At 36.0% G+C, this 12,008-nt stretch overlaps 1 pseudogene; it reads left to right on the top strand.

Annotated features, from left to right (window-relative positions):
• The first annotated feature begins 5,137 nt into the window (after nt 1-5,137).
• Nucleotides 5,138-12,008, top strand: part of LOC105534126 — a 24,007-nt pseudogene continuing 17,136 nt past the window's right edge.

Below are 12,008 nucleotides of genomic sequence, written 5' to 3'. Positions count from 1 at the left end.
AGAAAATACAATTTGAGCTGGCAGGCATGCCATAGTGACTCAGTATCAGAATATATATCAATATAATTTATTACATCAAAAAATTTATAGATTTAGCAGAGCAGAAGCTTTTTTAAAAAAAAAAAAAGAATTAAGAGAAGAACCATGTAAATGAACTGATGAAGGAAACAGCATGATAAAATTAATAGGTGTTCCTAATTTATATAAATCAGAGGAAACATGAATAGATTAAAATTCCTTAACATGATGAAGGTGAAATGACCAAACACAATGGAAAGAGTTAACATAAATAATGAATCACAAAACAATTTTCTGTTGAAATTGTAAATATGAAATGATGACTATTATCACTCATATCTCTTGAATTCATACTATTTCCAATTCAAATCAGTTTATCTATCTTTTTATCGTATATCTATATCTTCTTTTCTTCACACTAAGATTCCTGCTTCTCATGTACACTGGAGACAATATAATTATATTGTTTTTCACCTGCTTTATCACACATTACACAGAGGTCATTTTTAGAATAACATACCAATACAGCCAGCAGTGTGATTATTGAAAATAGTTTAAAATGTTTTGCATCTGTTCTCTCCATTTACTCTCTATTTCCAATTCAAATCAGTTTATCAATCTTTTATCTTATATCTATATCTTCTTTACTTCACACTAAGATTCCTGATTCTCATGTACACTGGAGACAATAGAATTATATTGCTTTTCACCTGCTTTATCACACATTACACAGAAGTCATTTTTAGAATAACATACCAATAAAACCAGCAGTGTGATTATTGAAAATAGTTTAAAATGTTTTGCATGCATTCTCTCCATTTGCTCTCTATTTTGTAAAAATACACTTTTTATTTTTTATTTTGAAATAATATTGATTTTCAGAAAAGTTGCACTGATAGTATAGAGAATTTCTGTATTACTTTCACCCATTTCCCCTATTGTTAACATATTGCATAACCATAATACATTTGCCAAAAATAAGAAACCAACATTGGTATATTACTGTTAACTAAACTCCAGATTTTTTCAAAAATTTCAATATTTTTTCCAGTCATGGCCTTTTTCGATTCTAGAATTTAATCTAGGATGACCCAATGTTTCTATTTGTCATGTCTGTTTAGACTTCTCTGGTCTATGACAATTTCTCAGTGTTTGCTTATTTTTCATGACTTCATAGTTTTGAGGAGTACTTATCAGGTATTTTGTGAAATGTCCCTCAATTTGTATTTGTCCTATGTTTTCTCATAATCAGTCTGGATCATGGGTTTGAAAGGAAGACCACATAGGAGCAATGACCTTTTCATATCACATCAGGGAAAACAATGCTATCACCATGACTTGTAACTGATGATATTAACCTTATTCATTTGGCCAAGGCAGTTTTTCCCAGAAGTCTCCACCATAAAATTACTTTTTCCTCCATCTTTCTGTATTCCTTAGAAGCAACTCATTAAGTTCAGTCCACACTCAAGGAGCAGGGAAAACTAAACTTTATCTCCTATAGGGTAAGAGCTACATAAATTGTTTGGAATTCTTCCATAAGGAAGACTTGTCTCTTCTCTTTCATTTATTTATTCAATTATTTATTTAGATCAGTATGTCGAGATGTATTTATATATAAAACTTCCTTTTGGTCTAAAAAGTGCTATATAATATCTGAAGACAATCAGATTTTTCTGTCTTCTATTATGTAAGTTATTTGGTTTTTTTTTTTTTTAGACAGCGTCTTTCTCTGTCCCGGGGTGGAGTGCAGTGGCACCATCTTGGCTCATTGCAACCTCCGCCCTCCGCCTCCTGGGTTCAAATGATTCTCCTGTCTCAGCCTTCTGAGTAACTGGGATTACAGGCGCGTGCCACCACACCCGGCTAATTTTTATATTTTTAGTAGAGACAGGGCTTCACCATGTTGGCCCGGTTGGTCTCCAACTCCTGACCTCGTGATTCACCAGCTTCAGCCTCCGAAAGTGCTGGGATTACAGGCATGAGCCACTGCGCCTGGCCTGTGCAAGGTAATTTTTAAGTTTAATAATCTTACTATTAATAGAATGTGTCAGTATTGGCTACAATGTTTTAACTTTTTTTCTTGTTATGTTGTTTACCTCATTAATATGTAGCTTCAAATCTTAATTTTTTTAAGATTTCAGGAATATCTTGAATTGTAGTTTTGAATAATTGTTCCATTCCCTTCCTTTGGTTTTTCTTTCATGTACAGTATCATTATATCTATGTTGGATCTTCTTTCCCTGTCTTCATTTGCTGTTTTTTTAAAAGTCATTCTAATTTTGATGCTAATTTCTTTTTGCATTCACTTATATGTTTATATACTATAAATTTCAACATATTTGGTATACAATCCTGTGTGTTTTGGCAAATGTATAGCATCATGTAAATTTTACCATAATTGAGGCACAGAACAGCTTCGTAGCTTGAAAATATTTTCTCCTATTTCTCCCTTGTAGTCAAACCCTTTTTTTGCCCTCAGCCCCACAGAAACTACTGATCCATTTTTTTCTGTAAATTTACTTTTTTCAGGATTTCATAAAAATGAATCATAGAGTATGTAGCCAGTAACTTCCTTTTATTTGAAACTTCTATCTCATTTTTACGCCATATTTCCCCTATGACATTTTCTGTATTCCTTGCAGCTTTATATAATTTTTATTCGCTTTTGTGTCCATTTTGGTTTAGTCTTTATTTTTGAAATGGTGTTGTTTGTTTGTTCTTTAATTTGTTCAGGGGGTTCTTTATTGTGTGTTATTGACTAATTTCTGAGTTTTCATAATTCTGGTTTATGATGTTCTTTCACATTGCAGATTATTGTGTTAATGACTTTGGCTTATTTTAAAACATTAGGATATAGTTTTCCTCTGCTTTGTGGGCTTTAATTGTCTATAAAGAGGTTATTTTGCTTATTATGTTTGCTGCTATAATGACTCTGAATGATATTTAACCTCAGTTATTTCTGAGGCTTGTTTTCACAGGAAATTCATTAACTTAGAAGTTAGTTCCTTAGAAAGGAACCATGATTTTGTGTATTTTCTATTAATAACTTTTCTTCTTCTGTTGTTCTTATAAAATATTCCATTTTATTCACACAATTTAATCTGCTTCTTTCCCCATTTCCTGCTTAATTTAGATTCTTTTCCAATTTCTTCTCAGTATGGAGTTCTTTTCTGGAAGAGCCTTTGATTGACTAGTGTTGAGGGACAGTAGGCCCCAGCCTGTTCCACCCCTTTCAGGTCACACTGAAGATAGTTTATACTCAGCATAAGGCTGTGCAAACCCCAGCCAGTTTCAACTGTTTTCTCAGATTTGTAACCACAATTTCAGGTGAATATTTGTTGATTAATTCTTATTCTGTCAAATACTTCATCGCTTTCCTCTGCTTCCACCTGCACATAGGGAAGCTTATACCACAGAGGCTTTGTATTTGTATCATTGATAAATTATTTGTATCATTGATAAATTATTCCCAACATAGATACTTGGAAGCTGGTTTGTTGTTATATTTTTGCCTCACATTTTTCTTCTTATTATGTTGTCCATAGGTTTTTGGTTTTGTTATATTCGTTTCTTTGTGAGTTCTTGTGAGGAGATTTGAGGATTTTCAAAAGTTGAGAACCTGTAGTAGAAGATTTTAACTCATTTTTTTTCAGTAACTGATAGAAAAACACAAAAATTAAGTTAAAAAAAAGTTTCAATAACACAATAAAATTGACTTAATTTACACAAATTGAACCCATACCAAATAATGTCATAATACACATTCTTTTAAAGTACATATGAAACATTTTTTTTAAGTTCTTGGCCACAAAGCAATTATCCTCAAATTTAAAAAGATAGAAATACAGAGGTTAATAACAACTTCAGACTTAGGTTGGGAGTTACAGCATTGGTTCTTAGGCCGTCACACTCAGGCTGAATTACACTATCGGCTTTCCTGGTTCTCCAGCTTGAAGATGACAGATAGTGGAACTACTACACCTCTCCAATCACATGCGCCAATTTCCACAATATGTTTCTTGTTTTATACATACATATATCTGCTTCTACATTCAGTCATGCACCCATAGCAACGTTTTGGTCAAGGAAAGACTGCACATATTGATGGTGGTGCCAAAGGATTGTAATATTGTATTTTTATTGTACAGTTTCTAGGTTAAGATATTGATGTAGTTCGGCTCTGTGTCCCCACCGAAATCTCATATTAAAGGAGGGTCCTGGAGGGAAGTGATTGTATCATGGGAGCAGACTTCCCCCATGCTGTTCTTGTGATAGAGTTCCCATGAGATCTGGTTGTTTGAAAGTGTGTAGCACCTTCCCTTCACTTGCTCTCTCTCCTGCTCCACCGTGTGAAGATGTGCCGGCTTCCCCTTCCACCATGATTGCAAGTTTTAAAATATTCTGTTTGGGCCAGGCGCGGTGACTCACGACTGTAATCCCAGGACTTTTAGAGGCCTGGGCGGGTTTGTCACCTGAGGTCAGGAGTTCGAGACCAGCCTGACCAACATGGTGAAACCCAATCTCTATTAAAAGTACAAAAATTAGCCAGGTATGGTGGTGTGCACCTGTAATCTCAGCTACTTGAAAGGCTAAGGCAGGAGAATTGCTTGAACCCTTGAGGCGGGGGTTGCAGTGAGCAGAGATCGTGCCATTGTACTCCAGCCTGGGTGACAGTCAGACTCCCATCTCAAAAACACAAAACAAAACATAATAACAACAAAAAAATTATGTTTGTTCTTCCTTACTCTAAGGTTTGTTATTGGAGACATACACTGGGTTTCCTGCACTGTCACATGGCCTTTTTAAAAACACAGTATTCAACTCTTAGTAACTGCGCATTAAATGTTTACTAACTGCCTAGCAACATAATAAGGCTGTTGGATTGGACAGAACTTGCAGAAAATAAGTGCTGATTGTTTCTCAGAGCTCTCCTTTGTTGTTCTGCTAAGTATATTTACTTAGGCCCATGAAATGAAAAACTCAACAGTGGAATTTGTACTCAGGAAGTTATGTAACACTTTATGGCAGGACTTAAAACAATGAAAATTCAGCCACTGAATGTTTCAAACATGTATTTGCTGTGTTGCCAAAGTAGAAAAAGCAGAAGGGAAACATCATGAGAAGAAAGACTATTTTGTTTCTGATTGCAAGGGTCCTTGGGGCGTATTATGTTTATACACCTCTCCCAGATAATATTGAGGAACCCTGTTGGCTGGTGTGGATAGCTGCACATGTGAAAACGGTAACAAATTTGGTAAGTTCAGAATTTCACTGTCTCTGTGAATATTTAAGTTTAATCAGGAGAAAATAATTACCAGCTATATTATTTTTAAAACTTTCTGCTGTCTTGGAAATTTTGCTCTTAAAGTTTGCTTGACGATTTTCAAACCTAAAAAAAAAAAAAAAAAAAAAAAAAAAAAAAAAAAAAAAACTTTATTCTTTAACACAGATCCCTAACAGAATAAGTATGAAGGAAGTATTCAAGTAATTTCACTTTTAAATATTGGAAAACAAAATATGCTGGCTAAGAAAAACAATTAATCTTACTGTGATTTTCATGGCATGAATACTGACAGAATGAAGTATTTATGAAGTATAAACTTCAGAAAAGGTAGAATTGAGATGCACTGTGATTAGTTATAGAAAATTCTACACAACAATCTTGGATTCGGACATGAAAATGTATTCTTACTGAAATATTCTGTCGAAAGGTCAACTGGTAAAAGGCCAAGGGAAATGGAACACACAGCATGATTCTCAGTTGAAGGAGAGTGAGCCACTGAGGTGACAGGGCAGTTCCCTGGCTGGCTGCCCTCAGTGTCCACACTGGCCCTCGGAAACCTGTGGTTCTTTTCTAGTGAGGCTAACTACTTGGATATGAAGCCATTCATGATTTCCTTGAAACTTCTCTGTAGCAAACTGCCTTCTTGTAGCAAAAGAAAAAGATAACTAAAGGACACTTAGCCTGGATATTTACACCTGGCTCACACTCTGTTTCCTTGCATGTATTTTTTAGGTGTTTCAACATTCTCTACTGGCATTTATTGCAGCCCTGAATAAGTGTGATACATGCCTTATTCTCAGGGTTTTTGTTTTCCTTCGTTTTTTCTATTTTCTATTTTTTTTTTTTTTTTTTAGAGATAGAGTCTTGCTCTATCGCCCAGCCTGGAGTGCAGTGGTCCAATCTCAGCTCATTGCAACCTCTGTCTCCTGGGTTCAAGTGATTCTCCTGCCTCAGCCTCCCAAGTAGCTGGAATTACAGGCTTGCGCCACCATACCTGGCGCATTTTTGTATTTTTGGTAGAGACGGGGTTTTGCCACGTTGGCCATGCTGGTTTTGAACCCCTGACCTCAGGTGATCCGCCAACCTCGACCTCCCAAATTGCTGGGATTACAGGTGTGAGCCACAGTGCCTGGCCCTCTTTGTGGTTTTTGTTTGTTTGTTTGTTTTAAAGACAAGTTCTTGATCTCTCTGTTGCCCAGAATGGAGTGCAGTGGTGATCATAGCTTACCGCAGCCTGGAACTCTTGGGCTCAAGTGATCCTCCCACTACTTGGCCTCCCGAGCAGTTAGGGCAACAGGCACACACCACCATGCTTAGCTATTTTTTTTTTTTTTTTTAACATTTTTTGTGAAGATGGGGTCTTCTTTTGTTGCCCAGGCTGGTTTTAAACTCCTGGTCTCAAGTAATCCCCAAACCTTTGCCTCCAATGCCCTGCTACTACAGGCATCAGCCACTACATTCAGCCTCACATTTTCATTTTCTGTTAGTTACTTCATTTTCTAGTTGTTTTATTAGCATATAGAGTTGGTCCTCTGTATATATGGATTTTGCATACCACATATATTATATTTTTCATCCTCAAGTTTAATTTTTAAAAATCTGTGTGTAAGTAGACTCACTCAGTTCAAACTTGTTAAACGGTCCAGTGTATGTTGTTACTGGACTTGGGTCAGTTTCACTGGAATATAGCTTTAAGCCTTATTTTTAAAAAGTTATTCTGGAATTATTTATAAAAATATTTATTTTGGGTCACTGTTTTGCTCTTTTTTATTATTTGTATTTGTTTTGTGTATGTATATATATATATATTTGTATACTAAAATATGTCATTTCTCTTTGAAAGTTCCTAGTCTCTTTCTACATTTCACTTCCTTGTGTTTGTTTTTTTGTATCTATCATATATATTACCTTGAGTTTCTTTACCTCGGTTTTATTTCTGAAGTTATGTGTCTTTTTGCCTTATTGCTTTTCCGAGTTCTACCAGTACTAGTACTAGTACTAATTTTTAGTCACTCCTTCCTTCCTTTTGACTAGCAATCATTTGCCAATATCTGCCTATTATTTGAATATGTGTTTTTGCTTTTTAATATTTCTTCTATGTTATTTTTAAAAATAATTGTGAAATAACGTGTTATATATTTTATCTTGGTAGTAACTTTTTTCTAGTTTGTTTTCTTCATGTGTCAGAACCTGTTATGACTTTTCATATAATACATAGTAACTTGCATGAATGTTATGTATACAACTTTTGTATTATTCATACTTTAATAAAATAAGATGAGTTTTCTTGGGCGAACTATTACAAAAATTTCCTGGGACATAGAGGTAGTCAAGATTTTTTTCCTTTACTTTTTGTGCCTAAAGGGCTCCTATTGCTACTCTCTCTCTCTCTCTATATATATATTTATACATATATTTATATATAAATTTATAAATATTAAAAAATGTATACACAATTTTTATATATCAAATTACACCTATATATTGCTATACTTATATATATGACTAACATATCTGTCAATTAGATTGATAAATATTGATATAGCTATAAAACCCTCTTTCGTATTTTCATCTGTTTTTCTCTCTGGTCCTCCTGAATCCCCCAGTCTATTACTGGCAATTGTTAGCAAAGTATATAGCCACTCCTTCCCGAAGTTATCTTCCACTATAGACTTGGTTTGTCTTGAGATCAGTTACCTCTGGACCCTAGAGGTTTTTTTTTTTTTTTTTTTTTTTTTGCTGCTTATCTTAGTAATCAAGCCTTGTTATGTTTCAGTCCTGCTGGCAAGAGTCTTTAAACTTGGCAAGGTGCTTTCATCTTTGGTGCCAATACTTAACATCTTTTTCGAAGATCTGCCACCTTCAGAGCCCTCCACTCTCCCTTTTTGTCTTTCATTCTGCTCTATCACAGTTATTTGCTGTGCAGTTCAGTTGCTTTGGTTCAACACTGCAAATAATTTATAGTTCATGGGTTTTCTTTGATTCTTCGTTTCTTTGAAGAAATAGAGTTTATCACCATGATTATTGATTATTTGTTTACTTTCATGTTCTGTATGGTTTCCTGCAGAAGAAAAGCATAGATTTGAAGGAACTTAAAGCCCTGACTCCTTTAAAAAAAGAAAAGAAAAGAAAAGAAAAACACGTATTTGCCAAAGTACATCAGATTACCACAGAATCTGGCATGTTTTCAAAACCTCTCTAAAATCATCACCTTTCATGAAGTACCTTATTTTTTCCCCTTTTCCTCCAACCCTTCCAAAAAGAAAAAAAAAAACCAACAACTTGCTTGAATTTATTGCCATCTGGTCCTACTTTGTGGTTACCAATCAATTTGAGCATAATATATTAAAATGGTAATTCAAACTTTTAATAATTCAGTGATGAAGATAAATGGAAGTGACTGAGTTGAATCAAGTCTCAACTAGTCTGTGATGCAGCATTATCTTCTAGAGTAGCAATTTCAATTATATTTAGCCACAGTGCCAATTCTGATAGATTGCTCAGCATGACCTTGAAAGGACTCTGAGGTTGCAATTTAGGCTTAGTAAGAAATAATACTGCAATCAAGTAACACTGTCAGACCTATCCCAGACTAGGGATTATTAGCGTTTGTGAAAAGAGTTTTCTATCGTTACACCAGATTGTAAGGGTTTTAAGCTTTTAGGTTTGAGGTCATTTTCAAAAAAAAAAAAAAATAGTTTTATCTTCTGTTTTCATTCTATTTGCCATTGATTCTCACAGCCCTGCTTACTTCTTTTTCCTGGTATGGCCTACCCAAAGATACACTGGCTGGCCTCCAAAGCATGAACTTCAAAGCCCAGTGATAATTTGAGTTTCCAAATTGTTGAATAACCACACTGGGTAAACAAAGCTCTAACTTGGTGTAGCCAGAGGCCTGGACACTGTTTAACTTTGAATCATTAGAAATTCAATTTTATTATTTTTTCTTGCGTAATAGACCTTTCTACGATGGATTAAGATTCACCAATAAACAATTTTGTATGTACACTGAGGGATATAAATTTCAGAGTTAGTCAGAATTTTATTCTATATCATTTAATGTTTCAAATTTATATCAAAAATTGCTTTTAGTTTATAGTGTCAGTATAAAGAGAGCAAGATGATCAGTATAAAGATATGTCCATTAAGCCACTGCTCCAATTCATCATATTCCACTAAAGAGAAGACAGCTGAATAAAGTATAAAACTCCTGTCATTCAATTCAGGTTTCAGACACCGGGCAATATGTTTTGAATGCTGATGAATCCTCAGTCTTTTGTTATATATTTACTACACTTACTAATAGAATCTAAAAACTTGTGAGATTATAGAATGCCCTTGCAAAATATTATGCTTAGTACTTTCTCCCATATGTTACAATTAGTACTTTCACAGCTAAATTCCTATTTTTAGTTTGTATTGCATATACCTTTCTGTTATTTTAATAAAATATTTAGTTGAAACATAACAAACTTTCTTTACAGATGAAATAGCTGAGGCCAGTGATTTATGTTTTGAAAAACAGGCTTGTATTTCTGTACTTAACTGATTTAAATCCAGGGAGGACCAACTAAGTCAGCATAAATTACTTTTGTGGGAAAAAGTGGCAAAAAATGCCCTCCCTGCTTACTGGTGCCCAGCAGCTGTCCCAAAGGGACGTTAGGAGTTAGACCCACAAAAAGCACACAGTTTCGAGAAAGGACTGCTGTGATGTCACAATTGTAGCCAGAAGAATAGAACTTCATGCAGGTGAGGGTGAAACACAAATGCTTAGTCAGTGTCTGACAGGCTTTGGAGGCTGATTACTCCAGCAATAATGACCCAGATGTAGCATGATTGGGCAGGGAAATGGGGTTAGCCACAGGAAACTGCAACCCTGCTAGATTCTGGGCTGGGCCCAGGATGACCTCGATTTTAGGTTTCTGCATAGACTCTCACATCCATGAAAATTCAATAAATACTGAGGGATTGGTGACCACTGTGTCTCTGGTCATCTTCTCTCTTCTTTGGGCCTTTCATAATGTTGGTCACTAAGAAGCAGCATATTGGCTGCTCAGGAGTGACCACTAGTCTACATGCCAGCACGTACTGCCTCTGGGGACCTACATGAACAGTGTCTTAATCACTTTTACCTCAGTAGACTCATCTAAAAACTAGAAAGATATTACTGCTTACCAGATTTTAGTGAGAGCCAAATGGGTGCATGGATGGAAAGCAAGTATCTGGCAAGGATTAAAAACTCAATAAATAGAATAGTTATCTGTATCTTTCTGCATAAAATTGCTAGTATTATCAGTGGATATTTGTGATTTTAGTTCCTGATGTAATCATATAAAAAGTTTTCCCAGCTAACATGTGCCAAAAAGATTAAAAAAACATAGCAAATCATGCCCAAGTGACATTTGTGGAAAAATAACTGACAGTTTTATATAGATAAATATATGAGTTTCAATATAGATATACATATGAACACAGATTTCTGTATGGATTAGGTATAGATTTAAATAAGACATATAACTCAATGTAAATATACATATAGTACATTATATAGGTTAATGTATACATTATGAAGTCATTATTATCTATATCTATCTATAATAGCTGTTAGTTGGTTAATTGTTGCCTTTTGTTTTGATTATAACTAACTTCTTAACTTCAGGAAAAACCTAGTAACAACTGAATATATGAGATTGGATAAAATTAATCTGAGACAGCATTAAATACCAGAATAATAGTTATAAAAGACCTTTCAATAAATGAATTAGGAAATTAGACTATTGTATAGTTTAACTCAACGACTGTTGCAAAATCACTACTTTTAAAAACAGTGGTAGGCTTGGGAGCAAAATGGCCAAATAGGAACAGCTCCAGTCTCTAGCTCCCAGCGCGAGCAACACAGAAGATGGGTGATTTCTGCATTTTCAACTGAGGTACCAGGTTCTTCTCACTGAGGAGTGCCAGACAATCAGTGCTGGTCAGCTGGTACAGCTCGACCAGCAAGAGATGAAGCAAGGCCAGGCATTGCCTCATCTGGGAAGCACAAGGAGGAAGGGAATTCCTTTTCCTAGCCAGGGGAACTGAGTCACACAACACCTGGAAAATCGGGTAACTCCCACCTGAATACTGTGCTTGACCAAGGGTCTTAGCAAACGGCACATCAAGACATTATATCCCACACCTGGCCGGGAGGGTCCCATGTCCACGGAGCCTCCCTCATTGCTAGCACAGCAGTCTGCAATCTAACTGCAAGGCAGCAGCAAGGCTGGGGAGGGGCACCCGCCATTGCTGAGGCTTAAGTAGCTAAACAAAGCAGCTGGGAAGCTCCAACTGGGTGGAGCCCACAGCAGCTCAAGGAGGCCTGCCTGTCTCTGTAGACTCCACCTCTGGGTACAGGGCATTGCTAAACAAAAAGCAGCAGAAACCTCTTTAGATGCAAAACACCCTGTCTGACAGCTTTGAAGAGAGCAGTGTATCTCCCAACACAGAGGTTGAGATCTGAGAACAGACAGACTGCCTGCTCAAGTGGGTCCCTGACCCTTGAGAAGCCTACCTGGAAGACATCCCCCACTAGGTGCAGACTGACATCTCACACCTCACACGGCGAGGTACACCCCTGAGACGAAGCTTCCACAGCAAGAATCAGACAGGAACACTCGCTGTTCAGCAATATTCTATCTTCTGCAGCCTCCGCTGCTGATACCCA

The sequence above is a fragment of the Mandrillus leucophaeus genome, unplaced genomic scaffold (assembly GCF_000951045.1).
Source record: "Mandrillus leucophaeus isolate KB7577 unplaced genomic scaffold, Mleu.le_1.0 Scaffold130, whole genome shotgun sequence".
Lineage (NCBI taxonomy): Eukaryota > Metazoa > Chordata > Mammalia > Primates > Cercopithecidae > Mandrillus > Mandrillus leucophaeus.
Note: the sequence above shows the minus strand (reverse complement) of the source record. Positions and strands in the feature narration are given on the sequence as shown.